The sequence below is a fragment of the Rhincodon typus genome, chromosome 43 (assembly GCF_021869965.1).
Source record: "Rhincodon typus isolate 14 chromosome 43, sRhiTyp1.1, whole genome shotgun sequence".
In the NCBI taxonomy this organism is placed as follows: Eukaryota; Metazoa; Chordata; class Chondrichthyes; order Orectolobiformes; family Rhincodontidae; genus Rhincodon; species Rhincodon typus.
In genome coordinates, this window is record NC_063374.1 from 1,804,756 (window position 1) to 1,828,748 (window position 23,993).

At 39.2% G+C, this 23,993-nt stretch overlaps 1 pseudogene; it reads left to right on the top strand.

Annotated features, from left to right (window-relative positions):
* Positions 1-16,358: 16,358 nt before the first annotated feature.
* On the top strand, positions 16,359-21,911 carry LOC125487652 (annotated as a pseudogene).
* The last annotated feature ends 2,082 nt before the right edge of the window (positions 21,912-23,993 follow it).

A 23,993-nucleotide genomic window follows, 5' to 3' on the forward strand; every position in this document is an offset into this window, starting at 1 on the left:
ATTGCTGGAAAACCTCAGCAGGTCTGGCAGCGTCAGCCAGATGCTGGCTTTTCCAGCTATTTCTGTTTTCACATAAAATGCTCCCTATCGCACCAACTTTGAGCCGGAAATTTCCTTCTCAAATTCTGTCTGTCTATTGCCCATACTTTTCAGAAGCCCTACAAAGCGGAAAGGGGGCGTTCGGCCCATCAAGTCTGCATTGATCCTCCAAACAGCATCCCACCCAAACCCAGCCCCTTATTTTAACCCCGTATATACCATGGCTAATCCACCTAACCTATACATCCTTAAAGTGTGGGAAGTAACCGGAGCATCCAGCAGAAACCGGAGAAAACGTGCAAAATCCACATAGACAGATGGAAGGCTGGATTGAACCCAGGTTCCTGGCACTATGAGGCAGCTGCATTAACCACTGAGCCACTGTGACTTTTATTAAAAACTTTGTTCAACCTACTTCTTGAACACATTGATCGAGGGGATCATTATTTTCCGTTTCTTCTTGAAACTTCAAATTATTTTGAAATGTATTATGCACGACTTGTCAATCTTTCCAGATTGAGGAAAAGTGAGCCATTTCTTAAATCCTCGGCAAAATCCGAGTAAATCTTCCGTGTATACTTTCCGAGTTTTTTTTTCATCTTTAACAGAATCATGGATATTTAATACACAGAGGAAGCCCATTTCACCTGAGATAACAAGGTGTAGAGCTGGATGAACACGGCAGGCCAAGCAGCATCAGAGGAGTAGGAAAGCTGACGTTTCGGGTCTAGTCCCTTCTTCAGAAATGAGGTTTCATTTCCCATTTCACCTTCTGTGACTGCAACTGCTGAATACCAAAAAAATTGCGGTTCCCCGCTCTCTGCCTGTAACTCCTGTTGGCGGTAGTGCCTCAAGCCTATATTCATAATTTTTTAAATGCATTCCGGTATTCTGACTCCACCACTCTTTCAGGCAATTTCTTCCTTACCCTCCCTACACTCTGTGTGAAAATTTGCTTTTATTCATCCACGGGATGAGGGCATGAATGGCTAGGCCAGCATTTATTGCCCATCCCCAACTGCCCAGAGGGCAGTTATGAGTTAACCACATTGCTGTGGGTCTGGAGTCAGGTCAGGATAGTAGATTTCCTTCCCTAAAGGCCATTAGTGTGCTAGCTGCGATATTCCTCAACGATCAGCAAAAGATTCAAGGTCACCGTTAGACGCTTAATTCCAGATATTTATTGGATTTAAATTCCGCTAGCGGCCGTGGTGAGATTCGAACCCAGGTCGCCAGAACATTACGTGGGTCTCTGGATCAACAGTCTAACAATAATACCACCAGGCCACTGCTTCCCCTCTCATTCTTCCATTCTTCCAATTGTGTACAGTGAATGACCCCTGAAAATTGACTTGTTTGTTAAGGGAAATAGATGATGACTTTATTGAAGCCCCCTCATATTTTTATGGACCTTACTGAAATCTCCACTCAAACACTACTGTTCCAAGGAAAAGAGACTGAACCTATCCATTTTGGAGTTTTCCTCCACTGCATCCCATCAAACATTCCAAGTGTAGCGACAGCACAGGTTAGAAAATTGCAAAGATCCTTTGACTCTGCCACATCAGGTTGAGATGGATGTAAAGTTATGATGAAGTATCTAACTGTTCTTTAAGTTTTGATTAAAATGAGTACAAGGATAAAGCAGATTTATTGACTTAATCCACTTTAGATGTATTGGAACAAAATATTTTTAGCTTAAACTATTTCAGACATAAACTAATGATTGAATCTATTAGTTTAATCTACTTTAGATATATTCAACAGATCACATCCTTTCGTTTGCCGGGGACTCTCTCAGCGACGGCTGGGACTTGAAACACTATTTCAAATTACATGACACTGTTAGCGAACCTAGTCTGATGGTGAAATCCGACGAACCGTGAAAGATATTAATCGTGTACTGGGTTTGATGTTACGTGCTCCATAGTTTCTTCTGAGAATTTTCCCCAAGCATTCCTCTGTGATTGGTGATCAAAAACAAGTCCAGGTATCGCTGCAAAACAACGTGTTCCCACGCCAAGTCCACCTTATTGCAAAACAGCCTACTTTCGCGCATGTTTCTACTCATCAATTGCCTTGCTGCCGTGTCCAATTAATCTTTAATACTCTGATTTGGAGGTGTCATTTTTGGATTCATACACTACCATTCCGCCCTTGATATCTTCAAAACAGATGTTGAAAACCTTACATAAGCACGTACATGTTGTTTGTTAGCTATAAACTGATTATACACATGATAAAATTTAAAAGCCATTATAAAGGTCGACAAAACAATAAACTAACAATTAGCAGCAATACATTAATTGAACGCCTTAAGAGTGAGAGTACGAGTGAACCTTGGGTTTCTGCACCATTTCGGGTACGATGGGCTCGTTATAAATTACCCGATTGATAGATTGGCTCATGCTTAACGGGGTGTGGTATATTTAATTCCAGAGACAGATTACTTGAAAGATTGCCTAGCTCTTCCTTCCATTTTACCCATTTTTTGGATGTTTCTTTAATAATTCTCAATTAATTTCCATTGTCCCAACCCCATATTCATTTTACTTCCATATTTTTACTTCCTTTCCATCAATACTTTCATTGTTTTAACGTCAGTTTCTCCATTGATTATGTGCCCGTGTCATATCATTTAAACTATGTTTTCTTACTCCTCTAAGTGGGTGTGCGTGCGTGTGTTTGTGTGTTACAATGTTTTTGCGATTTGAGGGAAGATTTGCGAAATCTGAACGTAGACGTCTTTTCGTATAATGGAGAAAATATCTTGAAATCAATTCGTATTGCAATCCGTTCAGTTATTTGCATTTTTGTCTCTATTTCTGTTCTGTGTTGGTGGGGAAATATTCGTTGTATTTTTGTCGCTTAATAATCTATTCTGAGGGTTATATTTCTGCATTTATTTACATAAACTCCTCGTTGGTTTCAATGAAACGTACATGGCGAAAATGGAAAACAGATCACAAAGTTATTTATAGATAGTAGGAACTGCAGATGCTGGAGAATCAGAGACAACAAGGTGCAGGGCTAGATGAACACAGCAGGCCAAACAGCATCATAGGAGCAGCCTTTCTGCTCCTATGATGCTGCTTGGCCTCCTGTGTTCATTCAGCCCTGCATCTTGTTGTCTCACAAAGTTATTTATAGATTAGTTTCAACTGAGAACAAGGGTTCACTTTAAGAATATAAGGAGTAGGTACAAACATCATAGAAACGTCGCGAAAATCATTCAGCACAGATATTATTAAGTTAAAGCAAAAATACATGTAAGTGAAGAATTGGTTTCCTAAGACAACAAGGTGCAGAGCTGGATGAACACAGCAGGCCAAGCAGCATCATAGGAGCAGAAAGGCTGACGTTTCGGGCCTAGACATTCTTTTGCCTCTGCACTGAAACAATTCTGAACAGGCTTGTAGAATAGAGAACGGCAACTTGATTGAAGATTTAATGTATTTCACCCAGACAAGTTTAAATAGCAGAAAAAGTTATCTACATTCGCATTAATTTCAGAGTGGTCAACATATCGCAGCTTGCAGTTCATAATTCTAATATTTAGGAGAACATTGCAGTTAGCAAAAAATGTTCAAGATGAATAAGAAGAGTTCAGGGGAATATGGGCCAAATACTGGCAAATGGGACTTGATTAATTTAGAATAGCTGGCTGGCATGGAGGGGTTGGACTGAAGGGTCTGTTTCCATGCTGAACAGCTCTATGACTCTATGACCTCATGGCATCAGGCTGGACATGGGTAAAGTAACCAACTACTGATTGTTATAACAAGGTGTAGATCTGGATGAACACAGCAGGCCAAGCAGCATCAGAGGAGCAGGAAGGCTGACGTTTCGGGCCTAGACCCTTCACCAGAAATGGGAGAGGGGAAGGAGGTTCTGAAATAAATAGGGAGAGAGAGGGAGACGGATAGAAGATGGATAGAGGAGAAGATAGGTGGAGAGTAGACAGACAGGTCAAAGAGGCTGGGATGGAGCCAGTAAAGGTGAGTGTAGGTGGGGAGTTAGGGAGGAGATAGGTCAGTCCAGGAAGGACGGACAGGTCAAGGGGACGGGATGAGGTTAGTAAGTAGGAGATGGGAGTGGGGCTTGAGGTGGGAGGAGGGGATAGGTGGGAGGAAGGACAGGTTAGGGAGGCAGGGACAAGCTGGGCTGGTTTTGGGATGCGGTAGGGGGAGGGGAGATTTTGAAGCTACTACTGATTGTTATGCTATGTTTCCTCTCACTTTCCCCTACCCTTCGACAAATGTATCAGTCTTCTTCCATGAAGAACACCAGTTGAAAGAAGCACTGGAACTTGTCGATGACAAAGACGCAAAATATAATCTGGATAGAGGACTTTAAGATCCACTACTATGAATGGCTGGGCAACACCACTAGTGGTAAAAGGCCAAACTGGCCGATGGCTGGAGGACATAGCTGTTAGACAGTCTGTGGGAGATGATGAGTGAGCCAATAAGAGGTGAAAACATACCTGGCCATAACCTCACCAATGTGCTTGCTTCAGATCCATTTGTCCATGACAACACTGGTAAGATTAACAACCATGCAGTCACTATTGAGACAAACTCCAGACTCCACTTTGAGAATACAAGCATCATATGAGGTGCTATAGTTGTCCTAAATGGGACAGACTTTGAACAGATTTATCAAAATGAGACTGGACATCAACAAGGAGCTGTGGACCGTCAACAGCAGAAAACTTTACTCAACCACAATTATAACCTTGTGACCAGCAAACCCATCACTCTACCAACCATCAAGCAGGAAACCAAGCCTGGCGAAAGAGTGTAAGAACATATTCAGAGGGCAGCACCAGGTATGCATAGAAATAAGGTGTCAACCTGGTGAAGCCACAAAACAGGATTACTTGCATACTGAAAAGCAAAAACGTGATAGACAGAGCTAAGCAATTCTACAAACGATTGAGCAGACCTGAGTTCTTCATTGCTGCTGTATTCAGTCTGGAATGGTGAAACACCATCTAAACTCGTTGGAAAAGGAGGCTCCACAATCATCACACTACCCCCCAACCCCTCAAATATTGGGGGACACAAGCAGATCAGTGAAAAAATAAGGCTGAAACATTTGCAACAATATTCAGATAGAAGTGTGGTGTGGATGATTCATTTTGGCCTCCTCCTGTCTTCAGCTAACTTGATTCACTCCATGTAGTATCAATAAATGGTTAGAGGCGTTGGATCATGCAATGGCTATGAGACCTGACATCATACCAACAAATGCACTGAAGGCCTGCAATTCCAAAATTCCCATGCCCCTTTCCAAAATCTTCTAGTGCAGCAACAACAAATGTATTTACGCAACAATGTGGAAAATTGTCCTGTGTACACAATCCAAGACAAATCAAACCCAACCACTTACCAACTCATTAGTCTTCTCTCAAAGTGAAGGTGTCATCAACAGTGCTATTAAGCAGAAATTGTTCAGTAACAACCTGCTCACTGACTCTCAGTTTAATCTCTGTCAATGTAAGTCAACTCGTGGTCTCATTAGAGCCTTGGTTAAATCATGGACAAAAAAGTTGAAGACCACAGGTGAGGTGTGGGTGACTACCTGAAAGCCACATTTGACCGAATGTGATATCAGTCCAGAAAAACTTGAGTCAATGGGACTCAGGGAGAAATTCTCCGCTGGTTGGAGTCATTCCTGGCCCAAAGTACTATGTACATGATTGTTGGAGGATAGTCAGCTCAGCTTCAAGACATCAGGACAAAGCTCCCAGTGGATTGACATCATATCCACAAACATTCACATCTCCACCATTGAAGATTAGGAGCAGCAACATATACAATGTAAAAGATGCACTGTAGAAGTTAACCAGGGCTGCTTTGCCAACATTGTCCACTCCCACAACTTCTTTCATAATTAGGTGAAATTTGTTTCCTTTGGCATGAGGAATCTGAAACAACATAGGTGGTAACAGGTCATATTATGACTGAAACCATTAAGCACTTAAACTTCATGTGAGGGAGATTCAGATCCACAAAACACTAGCTTACTGATTTAATGACTTTTTTTTTCTTTCGGACAGCACCCAAATCATTGAAAACATTTTCTTAGAATACCCAACTATGACAGGAATTACTTGTTTCAATGCTCCCTGTTTTCTCCCACAAGATAATTCTAAATCCATCTCCTATTCATCAAATGTGGTACAAGATGAGTAATCTGATAGATTTTATTTATTATTAAAGCAAGAATGGAGATGAATGTAATGTTGAGAACTAAAGCATTCATCCGATTGTTCATAATGCTTTCAGAGTGTGTTGACTTTCACAGGCAGGATGACTGCTAATGATGATAACATGCAACTGACATTTGCTGTTCTCATGGTAGGCCACTTTCTGTTTCGCTGATTCCAGTTCAAAACTGTGCATTTCCCTTCTGAGCAGAAAATAAATTCAGCAGCCACAGTTTGGTGGAAACATCTGTCAAGGCGCCTTATATCTGGCCACAGAGTTAGAACAGGCAAAGCCAGGTTAATGAACACTGCAGGACTAGAAGCCTGAAGAGTATTAATTTTAATGCAAATTGTATAACAGGTAAAGCAGATGAGCTTAGAACTTGGATTAGTACATGGGATTATGATGTTCTAACAATTACAGAAATTTGGTTGAGATTAGGGAAGGACCAGCAGCTCAAAGTACCAGGGCTTAGATGTTTCAGGTGAGATAGATAGAGGTGCAAAAGAGATGGGGCAATTGAATTACTGATTAAGGAGAATGTTGCATCGTACTAAGAGAGACAATATGGGTAGAATTTAGGAATGGGGTTATATGTAAGATATGTAAGTATTTCATGGAAAGATGTGAAAACAACAGGGTTGTTATAGGGGGTGATTTTCTTGGATCACAGCATGCATCCGAGTGGTTCTTTTGGATTTGGTTAAATATAATTAAGGGATGACTCAACAACAACAATTTGCTTAAATATGAATGTTTATTGAGCAATAATAATGATGATAGTGGTAATAATAAATGGGAAAGAAAAGAGAAGAAGCAACAAATCTCATGCCTTTCTGCCCGTTGGGGACCCCTTGACCAATGGCTGGTCTGGTGGCTTAGGTTCATTCCTGGCACCTTTCATGATTCCAGTCTGAGGTGAAGTCCAACTCTCGGAATGAAACTCTCCCTCTCTTATACAGCTGGCACAGAGAACTGCAGATACAGAAGACAAAACTGCTGGCTGGTACAGAAAACATTGCTACAGAAAAACAGGCTGCAGGTGTCATCTTCGGCCCATAAAGGAATGTTCACAGGACTCATACAACATCATACAGCTTGTCGAGTATCATCATTAAATTTCCCAGCCTATTTTGCCATTCTATACAAACTATTTTCTCATGCAGCTGTCAAACATCATCATTATCTTTTAGCCCTTCAGGCCATCCTATACATTGATTTTAACTTCCCCAATATTGATTGGGAATTACCTTAGTGCCAGGGGTTCAGATACGGCAGAATTTATTAACTGCATTCAGCAGGGTTTGTTGTAATAATATGTAGATAGTGAAACTAGGGAAGAGACTTGACCTTGAATTAGGGAATGCACATGGCCAGGGGATCAAATTTTCAATGAGGGAGCATTTTGGGAACAGTGATCATAATTCATTAAGTTCTAAGACACTTATGGATAAGGATAAGACTGGTCCTCGGCGAAAATGCTAAATTGGGGGGAGGCTAGTTACAACAGTATTGGCCAGGAACTGGAGCAATTACATTGAGGTTGGCTGTTTAAGGTTAAATCTATATCTGACATGTGGGATTCTTATAAAGGCCAGTTGAGATGAGGTTTGGCATGTTCCTATGAGGATTAAAGATAAGAATGGCAGGTTATGGGAACCTTTCATGATAAGACATATTGAAAGGTTAGTCAAAAAGAAAAAGGAAGCATATGGAAGGTATGGGAAATTAAATCAAACAAAACCCCTGAGGAATATAAAGGAAGCAGAAAAGAATTTAAACAATAAGTCAGGAGGGCTGTAATGGGCCATGAAATATATGTTAAGGAGAATCCCAAGGCATTTTATACAGATGTTAGGTGCAAGAAGGTAATTAGGGAAAGGATAGGTCCACTCATGGACAAGGAGGGAATTTATGGGTGGAGCCAGAGGAAGTTGGTGAAGTCCTGAATGAGTAATTTGTATTGGTTTTCATCAACGGAAAGGACATGGATGATGTTAAAATTGGGGAGGGATATTTTGATATTCTGGGGCATGTCGATATTAGGAAGGAGGAGGTATTGGTGTTTTGAAAAATGTTAAGGTAGACAAGTCCCCAGGGCCTTATGGGATCTATCTCAGGATAATGAAAGAGACAAGGGAGGAGATTGCTGGGACCTTGACTGAAATCTTCTTATTCTGTTTAACCATAATTGAGGTCCAAGAGAGTGGAGAATAGCCAATGTTGTTCCTTTGTTTGCAAAGGCAACAGGGAGAATTCAGGAAATCATATAATGTTGAGCTTTACATCAGTGATAAGGAAATCATTGGAGAAGGATTTAAGGTTAGGATTAACTCGTATTTGAAGAAGAATCGACTTATTAGGGTAGAAAGCATGGCTTTATGAATAGGAAGACTTGTCTCCACAAATTTCATTGGGGTGTTTTGAGGAAGTGACAAAGATAATCGATGAGGGGAGGGTTGTGGATGTTGTCTACATGATTTTACGAAAGCTTTTAACAACATCCCCCATGGTAGTCTGGCCCAGAAGATAAAGTCACATGGGATCCATCATGAGTTGACAGGTTAGATACAAAATTGGCTTAGTCATAGAAGATAGAGTGTAGTTGTAGAGCGGAGATTTTCTGGCTGGAGTCTGTAACCATCATGTTCAACAAAGATCAGTGCTGGGAACTCTGTTGTTTGTAAAATATATATAAATGATTGGGATGAAAATGTAAATAGTCTGGTTAGAACGTTTGCAGATGACACAAAAATTAGTAGAGTTGTGGATATTGTAGAAAGTTGTCAAAAGATCCAGCAGAATATAGATCAGTTGGAAAGTTGGGCATTTAATCCAGACAAGCATGAGGTGATGTATGTTGGGAAGTCAAATGCAACAGGAAAGTATACAGTAAATAGCAGGGGCCTTGGAAGGATTGATATATACAGAAGGATTTTGGGTTCCAAGTCCAGAACTCCATGAAAGTGGCAACACAAGTGGATAACGTGGTAAAGAAAGTATATGGCATGTTTCCCCTCATTGATTCAGTCATTGATAATAAAAGTTTGCAAGTCACGTTGCAGACTTTATTTAGGCCACCTTTAGAGTAGTGTGCCATTCTGAAGTCCACAACACAGGAATGATGTGGAGACTTTGGGGAGGCTGCTGAAGAGGTTTACCAGGATGCTGTCTGGATTGGAGTGTATTAGTTGTAAGGAGAGATTGGACAAACCTGGATTGTTTTTGCTTGAGCATAGAAGAGCGACCAGATAGAAGTATGTAAAATTATGAGAAGCATGGATAGGGTGGATAATCGGTATGCTCGGGATATAGGTTTAAAATAAGAGGGGCAATTTTTAAAACAGGTATAAGAGGCAAGGTTTATTTTTAATGTAGCAGGTGATAGATGCCTGGAACGTGCTCCCTGAGGAGGTGGTAGGTGCAAATACGATATCAATGTTTAAGAGGCATTTAGACAGACACATAAACAGGCAGACAATTTGGGGAACACAGACGATGTGTGGGAGGATGAGATTAGTTTAGAATAGCATCATAGTTGGCACTGACATAATTTTCCAAAGGCCCTGTTCCTGTGCCTTACTGTTCTATGTCCTATGTCTGTAATAGTGTTTCCACTCCCAACATTCCACTTTTTGACACAGAGGACTTCACTAAGTCTAAATGTCATTTATTTATTATGTTTATAATTTCTATTACAAGCTGATGTTTATTAGGACCCCATTCTCTTTTTACGTGGCCTCTATTATTGGTACACTCAATTTAGCCTCAATGATTATTATTATACCAGACCCACTATGCCTTGGAAGTGGTAGTCATAACTCCCTTCACAAGTCCAAAGAGGGTTTTTGAATTCTTTTTTAAGACTGAGCAAGAATGTTAAGACAACAGCGGTTCTCTGTGAACCCATATCTTGTTGCCTTGACAAACTGTAGAGTTTCTCTGTCTTCCATTGTCTTTAACAACTCTGAGTTGAAGAAAATAATGGAGCAAAGAACAAAAGTAATTGCATATGCCCTATCACTGTACTATTGCCCTATATTTTGTGCTTGAAACTCTGGATTGTGATTTAGACTCATAACCTTCTCACTCAGGGGTGAAAGTGCTACCAATCAGTCCATGATAATCTGGTCGATCCCAGTTTCCAATGCATTAGTGCAAAAACTAGACAATACAAATGCTTAAAATCTGGAATGCAAAAATAATGAAAATGCTCAACAGGTCAAACAATATATTCACAGCCTAAATTATACAGTTTGAATATTCATATTCCTTTCATTCTTTAAGAAAGTTGCAGAAAGACTGAAGGGTTTAGGAAGGTAACTAGTAAGCTGTTTTCAGTCATTCAAACACTCGTTTCACAGTGAACAAATCCTGGAACTGAATTTCTATTCAAATCTCACAGCTCAAAAGCTGGAGTGTCACTAACTGTGCTACATAAACTTGAGAAATTAATGGATAGAAACAGTGTTACAGTTTTAAATCGGTGAGAGCGGTTCTCATGAAGGACCTTCGATATTAAAGGTTAACTCTGTTTCATTTCACAGAATCCTTCTGAACTTCGGAATAATTCCAATATTTCATAGTTCAATCTTTTCTTGTTGCACAAGGTTGTGTCTGTGAAATTCATCTCGTTAATATTACAGATGCTATTATATCAAATACAACGTTTGACTTCAATGCATTATCTATAGAATATTTCATCATCATTCTTGCATCAAACTCTGTAATTGTTATATTCAAAATAAACCATGGCTTTGTTTTTATCAATCCCTTTGCTGCATCCATTATCTTTCTATAAGGCTCTGTGTTAGTTGAACTAAGACTCTATCTGACACACAAATTCGAGCACAAGTTTTTGTTATTAATACAGAAACTATAAATAAGTACTAATAAATGCAGAGCTGCAATTATTGGCGACTTTCTTCTGCATATCAATTGGACAAATCAAATCTGTAACAATGCTGTAGTGGTGAAAATCTTGAAATGTGTACGAGACAGTTTTCTTGATAAATACATTGAGGAACCAATTGGAGAAAAGATAATCTTCGACTGTATATTGCATAATGAGAAATGAATAATTTGAGATCTAGTTGTTCAAGGTCCCTTGGAAAAGAGTGGCCATAATACGATAGAATTCTTCATTAAGATGGAGAGTGTCATAATTGATTTTGAGATGAGGGTGCTGAATTTAATTAAAATAAACTACTATGGTATGAGGTGCGATCTGGCTATGATGAATTGGGGAACATTACTTAAAGGGATGACAGTGGAACAGGCAATGGAAAATATTTAAAGAGTATGTGAAGGAACTACAACAATTGTTCATTTCTGTCTGGCATGAAAATAAATGGAGAAAGAGGTTGAACCATGAAGAACAAGGGAAATTAGGGATACCATTTGAATGAGGCATACAAATTGGCTAAAAAAACCTAGCAGATTAGGAGCAGTTTAGATCTCAGCAAAAAAAAAAGTACAAGGGAATTAATTAAGATGGAGAAAATAGCTAAGGGATTATGCTTATGTGGACAAAAGAAACTGATTGGAAAAGCTTGTATAGGTATGTGAAGAGAAAAAACTTATGAGTGAAGACAAATGTAGGTCCCATGCAGTCAGAAACAGGGGAATTTATGATGTGGAACAAAACGATTCCAGTCCAATTAAGTACATTCTTTGGTTCTGTCTTCACAGAGGAGGAAACAAATAATGTTCCAAACATGTTGGAAACGCTGGGTTTAGTGAGTGGTTGGTAATGAAAGAAATCAATACTCGCAAAGAAATGGTGTTGGGGAAATTGGTGTTGTGTGACCCTGGTTCTTAGAATTGGGGATCGAATATTCAAATACATCCATGGGTGAGAATATTATCACATGCAAATACAATATTAAACCTGTGCGCACTGGTAATTGTAATACTCAACATATATCAATTCAGAAGGTGGAAAAATGAAATTATATCAAAGTTAAAAGTAGAAGCTCTGATGAAACACAAGGAATGTCGTGAATTAAGTAGTTAAACTTTTTTTGTATTATAAAATAGGTAAATGTTTTATATACACATATAAACATAACATGCATGTAGCACTGGTGATAGATGGTGATCCTATGAGCAGTTAGCAGAATGAAGGGAAAATTATGATCCTAAGATAGATATCTTTGGATCAAGAGATGGGAGATGTGGCTGGAGGCTGCTCACACATGAAGACAGTAGCTGTGAACTGAAGTTACCTGAGCCCTAGCTGCTGGCTCAAGTTGGTTTGAGCTGGTTCAGCACTGAGGGATAACAAAGGGGGAAATCCTGATTTGGTGGAAGAGTAATGATGTAATCTTAAAAGTGTCCTTTGAGGTAGCATGTAGTGGAAAGACATTGCTCTCGGATGAGCTGAAGAGCCAATGAGAACAAAACACCACAGTTTGGGAAGAAAAGGAAAAAGGATAAAAATGAAAGATTTCAGTGTGCCATCAGTGAAAACTCCAGACAGCAACCTTTGCAAAGTTCAACCCTGCACTTGTGCATGGAGAAAACCCCTAAAACCTGGAAGAGACGCCAGGCCAGTGTGAACTTCTGTTCTTGGGTATTAGCTTTTAATTTGCTGACTGTTCTGGGAATGTCAAGTTTAATGGGTAATGATGAATTGCATGTTTACTGTTAAGTTTTTTTCTAACCAAATGGTGTGAATTGTATGTCTGCTTTAACTGAACGAATAAAGGAGTGGTTAGTTGATATAGACTTGACTCTTGTCCTCTTTGTGCCCAGCCAATAACTGTTGTCAAGGGAGGCAACAGGGTAACACATGCTATTTTATTCCACTTTATCCATTTTTGTTCTGTTTTTCTAAATTCAGTGCACTTCATTTAAACATTAACCATTGGCTATAGCCGTCAATCCTTTTAGCATGGTTCCGAAATTAATTCTTGCCAATTTGTGCCTCATACTTCCTTGTTCCCTTTATTTAGATTCAGGACCCAAGTGTCTGATTGATTTCTTCACTCTTCATTTTAATGAGGAATTATGTTCAATCTTCTCCAGGGACCCTGCACAACAAGATTAATTAATCCTTTCTCATTGCACAGCACCCAGTATAGAATTAAGAAACGCATGTTCTCCATTTGGTTCCTTTATGTATTGGTCTAAAACCCATCTCTTACACACTCCAAGAAATTCCTCTACACAATATAATTGTTTGGTTTGCCCAATGTATTGGGTAAATTAAAATAATCCATAATTATAGTACTTTTATTGCCTATTTCTTTGATCTCTTATTCATTGCCTTCCCAAGCCTGATGTAATTTTATACATTTTTAAAAATTTTAGATTGTTGTCTTGACTTTAATCTCTCTCCCTTAAAAACTTTACATTCGTATACAAGGACTTCGTACTTTCTTTGGGTATTTCCTATCTTACTTTGAAACAATGTTGAATTATCAATTTTGAATTATCCATTCATTTAAAATACAGTACACGGTTAGTGCAGTTCATGTAGGCATGCTGATGGTTTCAAGACAGGATGATATGTGGCTTTGAGCGAAACTTTTCGGTAACAGCATTTACAGGTGACTGCCAAGCTTATTCTCCTAGACAGTAGGGGTACCACACTTGAGAAATGCCGTTGAAGGAATCTTGGTGATTTGCTGTAGATTGTTCACATTCTACTTCCATTTCTAATTTTGTCCTATACTGACGGTTACACATCTCCATCGTGAATTTGTCATGTTCTGAAGTGCACAATCTGAGTCTGAAGGAAACTAAATAGAAAGTTCACATAATAGTGCCGGTCCAATTTTAAGGAGCTGAGAGTTTTCACCAGTACGTAAGAGATCAATTGATGTGTTGCAGTTGAAGCATGAGGGTAAAACTTCTGTTTTTGTTTTAATTCAGATCCCTGGCCTGATGGATTTTGAAGTTATTTCTTTAGTTCGTTAATGTGATCCCTATTCATTGAAATATTTTCACGTGAGACTTTGCCTTTTATTTATGAACAAAACTGAAGTTTATTACAGAAAATATGAATAAAAAGAAGACAAACAGAGCTATCCAAAAATAGAAGACAGTTATAATAACTCAAAATGCAGAGAAAAACAAATCATCAACCTTTCTTCCCAAAATTATCTATTACAGAGCCTTCATTCCAGAGAAATTACAACTCAACTCAAGTCTTAAGGCTTCCACTTATCTTAGTCTTTCTAGTTTTTTTTGACTCTGAGGCAATTCAATAAGTCCTTTCCATGTCTGCTGACATGAACGTTTCACAAATCTGAGAGTGTGAAATGTCTCTAGCAATCTGCAGATTCCTGAAAAAGTTTTGATGCTTTCAAAGTTTTACAACCTAAACCCTTCTGAGTGTTTTCTAAGCTCTCCTGAGCTGCTTCTAGGACAATAAACTAATGCTGTTTCTTGGTTTATGTCATTAACTAGTCATTTGATCCCATGGCCACAAAAAAAAATGCTGTGCTATAAAAAGCCACGCATGACTGAATTGTCACATCTCATCCTGTCAACTGAAAAATAAGTAAAACAATGATCGGATGCCATGTGCATAACAGCTCAATTCATGTGTCTTTCTTCCTTGTCTTTGGACAACCCCTGTCAGTCACCTTGGCACCAGAAGCAGATTGATCACATTGTTAAGTTTATAACAGATTTTCAGCATCCACAGCCACTTGAGTGAAAAACGTCACAAAGTATACGCAGATAATTAACAAAGAACACAGCAGTAGCTGACTTATGTTCATGTTAGGAATTTTAGTAACGAGCTGATATTTATGTGAATAATAATAATACCACTGTGGTGCGTTTGATTATCCACAATTTTGTTTATGCAACAGAATGCAAAATGTACTGTTGGGAAAGGTCCCGGTACTATGCTCACTTATGTTTCAGTGGCCTGAGTGATAAACAGAGCTCCAGTGTCGAGAATCCTATGATTCTAATCACCTTTCTCCTTGCTCCATCTTATCAACTTCAGACCTTCACATGGTATCTGTAGCAGATTGTCGTTCTGCACACATTGGAATTGGTTTATGGTACTTTATGGTTATCAAAGTAATGAGATTTCTCACAAATTTTCTAAGGGATGAATTCATCCATGTAAAAACCGCAGCCCAGTGCATAAATTATATTTTTCTACCACAAACATTGAGAGAGTTAATCTTAATGTGAAGCACTCTTTTATAAAAAAATTTTACACTTTTTATCGCTAGAAATATTTTGAATAGAAGTAGAGACTAGGAATACCTGGCGATTAACTCACCTCCTGATTCCCAAGGCCTTGTCCACCACCTACAAGGCATAAGTCAGGAACGTGATGACATATCCCCACTTGCTTGGATGAATGCAGCACCAACAAACATTCAAGAAGCTTGACACCATCCAGGACAAAGCAGCACACTTGATTCGCACCACATTCACAAACATCCACTACCTCTATCACAGATTGTCCGTAGCAGCAGTGTATGCCATCTAAAAGATGTGCTGCAGAAATTTACACAAGATCTTTAGACAGCCCCTTCCAAACATCGACCACTTCCATGTAGGAGAATGAAGGCAGTAGATAAATGGAAATACCACCAACTTGCAAGATCCCCCCAAGCCACACACCATCCTGACTTGGAGATATTTGGCATTCCTTCAGTGTGGCTGGATCAAAATCCTGGAATTCTCTTCCCAAGGACATGGTGGGGTTACCCACACATGGACTGTAGCAGTTCAAGAAGACAGCTCACCGCTATTTTCTCAACTGCAAATAGGGACAAGTAATAAAGGCTGGCCAACCAGTGACATCCGCATTCCAGGAGTTATAAAAAACAGTGAATTAGAATGACCCACAACTGAATTAATACGACTTTTAAAATGAGTTAACATCTGATGAAAACTAATAAATGTTGCATGTTTTTTTTCCTTATTCTCAGTGAGAAATATGAATCATTAGGGTCTATAGGGTAAAACCAGCTGCCACATCAATTTTTGCAACTAACTGTAACTAATGTTAATTAATGTTTAACTTATTATTTTCATTTGAGAGTTCTCTGCATTATAAATTATTCTCATCTTAATGTTCCTTATCAGTGCTTCAAAAACAACAACAGAATTCTTCACCGCTGGAAAATGGAATTCGCCATAATTCCAAAGATTGAAAAAATTTACTACCCCATCCTAGCACTAATTGGAGTTCCTGGTAAGTTAGCTCTGGCCTTTCCTCATATTTTTGTGGTTACTTTATGTGTTTTTGAAATCAGGTTATGCTTCGCCGGTATCATTGCCTAATATTTACTGTCATAGAATCCCTACAGTGTGGAAATAGGCCATTCAGCCCAATAAGTCCACACTGTCCCTCTGAAGAGCATCCCACCCAGACTCATTCCCCTATCCCTGCATTTCCCATGTCTACCCACCTAACCTAAGCATCCCTGGGCACTATGGTCAATTTTGCATGGCCAATCCACCTAGGCTGCACATCTTTGGACTGTGGGAGGAAACCAAAGCACCCGAAGGAAACCTACACAGACACAGGGAGAATGTGCAAACTCCACACAGACAGTCACCCAAGGCTGGAATTGAACCCAGGTCGCTGGCGTTGTGAGGCAGTAGTGCAAAACCACTGAGCCACCATGCTGCCCTGAGGTACAGAAGAATACAAAAGAATAATATTAGAATGGTTAATAAGCTGTTGACTAGATATTTTAGAAACAGTTTTGAGTGAGAAATGTAAGTCTGAAAATTAAATTTAATTGGCTGTGGTGCAATTTCATGTCATCTCAATTCCACACAAGCGAATGTCCCAAAAGTCTTGATGTATTTTGACTAATTCAGGACAGTTAGCCAAACAAATTTGGATATTTGATTCAATATGTGCATGAGGAAAATTCATTAATATTAGTGTATTGCAATGTTATGAACATTGGCTCTACTATTTACGGATTCAGTCCATCATTTGTTGATGTATTATTTCAAGTGTCAGCACCACACTATGGGAAGACATTGGAGTTAGTGCAGAAGTGATTTGCCAAAATTATTCCAGGTTTGGGAAACTTCAATGATGATGATAGATTGGAGTTGCTGTGGATTTTCTTCTTGGAAAGCAGAAGGCTTAGAGGATATTTGATATAACTTTTCAAAAATGATGAGAGAGATGGACAGAGTAGGTGGAAAACATTAGTTCCTGCTCCTAAAAGTATTGAGAGTGAAAGGGACAGATTTAAAGTGATTTGCAAATGAGGTGTGAACAAAATGATTTTCATACAATGAATGGTTCAGTTCTGGAATGCACTGCCTGGAAGTAGGAGGCAGAGTTACTCTAGCACAAAAGATGGTATTACATGCTTATTAAATGCAAATAACATGTAAGGGTATGTGGAAAAGGCAGAGGAATGACAGTAAGTCATGATACTCTTTGGAGACCCTTCTCAGGAAGGGTCACTGGACCCAAAATGTTAACTCTGCTTGCTCTTCGCAGATGCTGCCAGACCTGCTGAACCTTTCCAGCAACTTCTGTTTTGTACTCTTTGCAGAGCCAGTGCATAACTGATTGTTGTGAACAGCCACTGTTGCACATAGCACTTGTGTGATTCTGTCATTCTCTGAGTAGGAATGATTATATGAGTCACCAATCAACTGATAATTTGGAAGTATTTTTAGTTTTGGGTGATTGACTAAATTGAGAGATTTTAGAACAAACTGTGTGTTCCATTTTACTCCAGATGCCTATTTCTCCTTGTTTCAATGGAAGATCAGATCTGTAGATAATCGTCAGGGACATTTGGTCTGCTATCATACAGTTGTACATGTTTCCAGATTTTATTTCAATTCGGTCACTGGAAAGGAAAATGGAAAACAATGCACAGCTTACTTGCAATCTTGCATACCATCATACAAATCAAAATCGACCCAATTCTTTTTCTTCATTCAGAAGATTCATGCTTTGCTGGCTGGTTCCACATTTATTGACCTTCCCTAACAGACATGTAGAAGTTGATGGCAAGGCATTGTCTTGAAATGCTGCAATCTACTTAGTGTAGATACCCCCACATTGCAGTTTGGAATGGGGCTGTAGAATTTTGGCTTTGTGATGGTAAAGGAATGGCACTATATTTCCAAGTCAGAATGGTGAGAGGCTGGAGGGAAACTTGCACATGGTGATTTTCCCATATATCTGCCACCCTTATCCTTTTAGATAGGAATATGTGTAATTTAGAAAGTATTGTCTAAAGAATGTTCCTTCTGCAGTGCATCTTGTAGATGGTGCTGTTGCTAAACATTGGCACTAGAGGGAGAGAACATTTATGGATGCGATGGCAATCAAGTGTGCTACTCAGTCATGGATGGTGTCAAGTTTCTTGAATATTATTGAAGTTGCACTCATCCAGGAAATTGAGGAATATTCTATCACATTCTATAAATGCTGATGTTTTGAAAACAGTCCACATTACAGAAAAGGAGGTGCTGGGGTTCTTAAAAAGGATAAAGGTATTTAAATCCCTGGAATCTGATCAGCTGTATACCAGGAGATGGTGGGAAGATAGGAAAGAAATTGTAGGGTCCATATCAGCGATATTTGTTTCATCTACATCCACTGGTGAGGTGGTGGAAGACTAGAGGGTGGCTAATGTTGCGCCTTTATTTTAAATAGTCTGCAAGGAGAAGCCTGGGAACAAAAGACCGGTGAGTCTGATATCAGTGGTGGGTAAGTTGTTGAAGGGGATTCTGAGAGACAGGATTTCCATTTGTTTGGAAGGGCAAGAACTTATTAGTCATCATGACTTTGTGCATGGGGAATTATGTCTCACAAACTTGTTTGAGTTTTTTTGAGGACACAACAAAGATATTTGTTGAGACGAGAGTGGTAGAGGTTGTCTACATGAACTTTAACAGGGCTTTTGGTAAGGTTATGTATGGTTGACTGGTTAGTACAGTTAGATTACATAGGATCCAGGGATAGCTTGCTAACTGGATACAACATTGACTTGATGGCAGGAGATAGAGGTTGATGGGGGAAAGTTTATTTTTGGACTGGAGACCTGTGATCAGTGGTGTTGTGCAGGGATTGGTGCTGGGTCCACTGCTGTTTGTCATTTATATAAACGATTTGGTTGAGAATTTACGAAGGATGGTTGGTAAGTTTGTGCATGACAACAAAATTGGGTGTATAGTGGAGTGTGACAATGTTTATCTAAGAGGATGATAACAATTGATCAATTGGGCCAATTGGCTGAGGAGTGGCACATGGAGTTTAATTTAGATAAATGCCAGGTGTTGCATTTTAGTAAAATGAACAAGAACACAATTTAAACAGACAATGACAGGGCCCTAGATAGTGTTGTTGAACAGAGGGACCTAGGGGTTCAGGTACAGAGATCCTTGAAAATGGCATCACAAGTAGATAGTGTGGTGAAGAAGGTGTTTGGCATGCTTGCCTTCATTGGTCACAGCATTGAGTACAGGAGTTGGGATATTATGTTGTGGCTGTAAAGGACATTAGTGAGGCCACTTTTGGAGTACTGTGTAAAGTTCTGATTGCCTGTTACAGGAAGGATATTAGTGAATTGGAAAGGGGTCAGGAAGGATTTACAAGGATGTTGCTGAGAATGGAGGGCTTGAGTCATAAGGAGAAGCTAGATAAAGTCATAGTATCCCTACTGTGCAGATAGAATCTGCACTAAACCTCCAAAAAGCATCTCACCCAGACCCAGCCTATCCCCATAACGCCATATTTACTATAGCTAACTCTTCTAGCTTGCACAATCCTGGACACTACAGGGGAATTTAGCATGTCCATTCCACTTAACCTGCATATCTTTGGACTATGGGAGGAAAACAGATCATCCAGTAGAAACCCACGCAGACACAGGGAGAATGTGCAAACTCCACGCAGTCACCCAAGACTGGAGTTGAACCTGGGTCCCTGGAGCTGTGAGGCAATTTCATTCCTCCCTTTTTGAAGCAGTTTTATACAACTGAGCTATCTCCCAAGACAGTTAAGAGTCAAGCATTCAAGAGTAACAATGCCTAAAATAAAATTAGTGAACAAGGATGACTGAGAATGATTTCATGATCTTCACTGGACATTCGCACCTATTTTTTTCATGGCTTTTTCCAGAGCTTTAGCCTGTCTGTGAATTTTTGTACAGCAATGAAAGCACTATGCCTCACTTACCACCTGCCAGTTTGCCATCAATGGTCATCTCAACTTTTTATGAGTTTAATATTCATGTTGTATATGAAGTGATGCAAGGGACTGTCACTGTACCCCGTAGTGGGTATTTTTTGTATATTAGTTGAGTTAACGTTAACTGGGTGCAGTGGGAAACTAGCTACTGATTGCATATGTATAAAGTGGTGCTATTTGCAAATCTGATTTCATCTGATTAGCTGACTTTTCTGAACCAGAGATAATCTGACCGAGGTTAGAATACCAGTGTAAAGGTTACTTTAAAAAAGGATTCAGAGATAGTAGGAACTGCAGATGTTGGAGAATCTGAGATAACAAGGTGTAGAGCTGGATGAACACAGCAGGCCAAGCAGCACTGATGCTGCTTGGCCTGCTGTCTTCAGCCAGCTCTACACCTTGTTACTTTAAAAAAGGAATCAGGAAAGCCAAGATGGTGAAAGGTAAAGCATTAAAGTGCAAAATTACCTGAAGCAAAAGGAAACCAGCTTGTGTATGAAACTATAGAATAGAAATTATTTCTCAAACTGATCATTTGTGTGTTATTAGCATATTCACCATGTTATTCTTTTTTTTGTTTTGCAGGCAACCTGGTGGCAATTGTAATTCTCTCCCATGGCAAATGTGGTCTTTCTAAATGTATCGCATGTTATCTGGTTGCCATGGCAGTGGCAGATCTACTGGTGACAGTATTTGATGTCATATTGTATGAGATTAAAGGAATATATTTTTCCTTTACATTTTTGGACTACACACCAGTTTGTAGTCTCAATATTGCGCTGGTTTTCACAGTCATTGATTGTTCTGTCTGGCTAACTGTTACTTTCACCTTTGATAGATTGGTTGCCATTCGCTGCCAAAAGGTGAGGGAAAGGTATTGCACTGAACGAACTGCGACCATAATTATAGTCACTGTGTTTGTATTGAGCGTTATAGAAAACATTCCAATCTATTTTGAGAATGAACACCAGGAAATCATTGACAATATAGAATGGTTCTGCAGTGTAAAATCAAATCTTTCAGATTTACCTATATGGGTAGCATAGTTCTTCATCGACATTACCTTAACACTATTTCTACCATTTGTATTGATTGTGCTGCTGAATGCTTTGACCGTACAGCACATTATCCATGCCAATGGTATTAGAAAAGGACTACAAAGAGGCAAAAATTGTGATGATCCTAATGATCCAGAGATGGAGAATCATAGGAAATCAATCATATTATTGCTGGCTATCTCTACCTGCTTTATACTGTTATGGATGATAACCTTTGTACATTTCATATGTACACAATTTGCTGGCATTCAGTTTTTGCTTACAGATTACAATGACCCATTTGCCATCATGGAACACACTGGATACATGCTTCAGCGTCTGAGTTCCTGCACAGACACTATTATCTATGCAGTGGCGCAGTCTAGGTTCAGAGAAGAATTGAAGAAAATTGTTAAATATCCTTTTACTTTAGTTAAGTTTGTTTCTTCACAATTCTAAAACGAAATGGCATTCAATCTCAGAAGTTATGCAACATAGATTACAATGTGTTATCTGAATCCTTTGATGAGCTTTCTTTCCCGCGCTCTCTCTATTTTTAGGTCTCCTCGCTCGCATTCTCCTCTCACCCTCCCTACTTCTTTCTACTTTTACCTCTCTCTCTCGCTCAATCTCTAATTCTCTGCAAACTTTTTCACAAAATATTTTATCCAGATGTAGTAAAACGGGGACAAAATACAGATTCATGGTGATGAGTGGCAAGCAACATTCTCACCAAACAAGTGCCAGGCAATGACAGGCTTGAACAATTGTCACCTGTTGAACTTCAATGGAAATAACATTGGTGAATCCTCTGTCAACACTACTTAGCATTGATATTGACAAGAAATCGAATTCAACCAGCCATGTCAATACTATGGCAACAAGAACACATCACAGGCTAGAATGCTGCAGAGAAAAACTGAACTCATGATTATCAAAAGCATGTCCACCATCAACATGGCACTGATGAGAAGACTGATAGAATGTTCCCCAATTGGCCGGATGAGTGCAGAACCAAAATACTTAAAAAGGCTTGATACCATCCAGGACAAAGCAGCCTACTTCATTGGCAGCCTACTTTATGGCCTGCTTCTGCTCGTATGTCTTCTCCACAAACATTCATTCCCTCAACCACTGACATATAGCCACAGCAATATGTACCATTTACAAGAGGTACTGCACAAAGCCTCTGAGGTTATTTAGATAGCACCTTCTATTGCCATGGAAACTACCATCTAGAAGTTCAAAGGCAGCAGATACATGGGAACATTGCATATGTAAGTTACTGTCCAAGCCATTCAATATCCAGACTTGGGAAAACGTCCCATACAGTTATGAGTATAAAGTAGTAACTGATCTTCTGCCAGCGTAAACAAAAGATTTATCGGGCACCACACTACCCTATTATAAGCACAATGTTTTCAAAAATAAGAAGGAACACTTGGAAGGAATGAACGCTAATGTTATAAAGCAGAGGTTGACCCCCCATCTGAGAACTAAAGCTAAAATACCCAAAGAAGAGTACCTCACTCTACAATGTGTAAAAGAAATGTGAAAAATGGTGTAACCCACCTTTCAGCAACTTCTAGTGGTTAAATAAAATTAATCCCCAACATTCACTTTACATCAACGAGTAACAATTTATTTATCTAACTCTAACAGTGAACAAACTATTAACTATTAACAGACCGAATAAACCCCTTCTAACTACCAACTATTCCTAAATAAAACAAAATTCTAATAGCATGCTGCTCCAATAAATACAAGTCCCACTTATAAAAAAAATTTAGTCTCTCAAAATTACAGCCAAGGTTACGTGGCTTCTGGAATGTTCTGTGCCTTCTCCATTGATTCTTCTGATAGGAATGCCTTCTCCGTTGATTCTTCTACCAGGAATATTAGCTAGTTGTGCTCTGCAAACCCTGGTGATTTAGATGGTGCTTTCTGTAAGACATAGAAGAGTCTGTGAGACCCAACAGTTCTCTTTTGAGAGCTGAGGGCTATTAGCTCTGGCGGATGGCAGTTAGTTCTATGAGTTTTGTCCAACTGCCCCTTTCTTTTATATCATTGATGTCATATCAATCTTTCTTGCAATAGGATTAGTCCTGTGTATCAAAACCATCAGATTTAAATTTAATTGGTTTTTTGAATCTAAGTGCCTGGTTCAAATTGATTGGGTAAATTCAAAACTTGTTGTCTTGGTAAAAACCGTTGCTTGGCCTGCTAACGGCATGGCCTTTTGATACAAATATTTCAATTTGGCTGTTCACTATGCAACTTTCAAGCTGTTGCTCACAGACATCCATTTTAAATCTCTAAGCATAGAAAAAGCACATAATCTTTTAAAGGGACCACACACTGTCCACCCTCAACCTCCCAACTCCCTAGCATTTTACAAATGCCAAATTCTAAATTCTTTCCTCCAAATCCACAAGTATTTTACTCATCTTCACAACACTAACCTTAAAATGAAGTGGACAAGGGACCAGACATCATAAGTAGCTGCCCAATGGACATTGGTCAAAAGGATTCAGACAGTTG